A 1600-nucleotide genomic window follows, 5' to 3' on the forward strand; every position below is an offset into this window, starting at 1 on the left:
TTAAATTTCTATACCTTGATAGGCTTTTCCTTGATGAGCTGTAGGAGTGGGGTGAACCGGCCAATCCACATGCCAACCAGCAGGGTGTCCAGGCCTTTGCAAAATTTGTCTATTTTAAAGCTTAAAACTTCCTACAAGAAATGTAACTATCTATGTCTAATGTACACTGAATATCCTGCCTCAGTATTTAAGTAATTATTTTAGGATCGTTAGGAAAGACTCATTTTAGAATAAAAGGTATATGTCCAGGTTGGGCCTCAGGTCTATCAAAGTATAAAGTCTGAAAAACATCTCAAACACCATTCTTAGGTTTTATAATAGAGAGTCTATCTGTAGTGCAAGTTCTGCCACCATTAGCTACTAAACCTTAAATACAGAAGGTGGGGTTCCTGGAAATTAGAGCTGCTCAGCACCCTTCAGCCTATCAAACATTGTGGTGTTATCAAAGACACCTATGCAGTCTTAGGCTCATTGCTTAAGGAAAAATATGTCTATCAGTCTCCTGGGCAGCTTCTCTCCTTCCCAGGAGTCAGGATATAAAGATAATTCACTGCTCTTTATTGAATTGAAAGCAAACTTAGGAATGACAGATTTGTTAATTTCTAACCATAGTTGCCCCTTTACTGGACTCAGGTCTCTTCTACAGTTTTTACCCAGTGGTTCTATATTAATGTTAGGTAAGTAGTTTCAATAAGACAGTAGACTTGCAAACATAAGTATGTAAGATCATCATGATATCTGGATTTGTGAAGAGTGACAGTTGGAATGAGTGACTGAGGCATAAATCTCAGTCATTAAGATTTAATAAGCCAGTTTTAGGCTGCATTTAGGAAAACCACAAGAGCCATGGACATGTCTGCAGCTGTTTTGTTTAGTTTAGTTTTGTTTTTTTCCTAAGAGGTCTTCAGGATATTTAGTGGTTCCTTAAAAGGTTGTGGGGAGGCCGGGCACAGCGGTTCAGGCCTGTAATCCCAGCAGTTTGGGAGGCTGAAGTGAGAGAATTGCCTGAACCCACAGGTTCCAGAACAGCTCGGGCAACTTGGTGAGATCTCATCTCTACAATAAATCAAAAACTTAGCCGGGTGTGTTAGTGCACACCTGTAGTTTTGGCTACTTGGAAGGCTGAGGCTGAAGGATTGTCTGAATCCAGCAGATGAAGGCTGTGTGGCCGTGAGCGTGCCACTGCACTCCATCCTGGGCGATAGAGTGAGACTCCAACTCAAAAAAAAAAAAAGAAAAGAAAAAGAGCAGGAAGAGTCAATTACACAAATGTCTCTGGGTAGGCGTAGAAATTGAATTTTGCCTTTGTTCAGCACCTGTAAGATAAGCTTGTAGTCATTGTGGAGTTTTAGGAGCTAGACTTAGATCGCAGACCTACAGTTACAATTGGCATGCTTTTGTTTATCGAAGGCCAGCAAAATAATTTGCTTATGAAGAAATGATCTGTGGGGAAACCCTTCCCAGGTATCTGAGGCCTTTTACTTTTCCATTGGTATCTGCCTGAAGCATACTTGTTTACTTGTTTGGAAGAGGGTGTTGCTATGACTCAGCTTCAGGGCTTATTTTTTTGGCATAAGTTTGGGGTGATCCAGAAATTTTT

This window comes from Carlito syrichta, unplaced genomic scaffold, assembly GCF_000164805.1.
Source record: "Carlito syrichta isolate Samal-C Ts95f unplaced genomic scaffold, Tarsius_syrichta-2.0.1 Scaffold288511, whole genome shotgun sequence".
Lineage (NCBI taxonomy): Eukaryota > Metazoa > Chordata > Mammalia > Primates > Tarsiidae > Carlito > Carlito syrichta.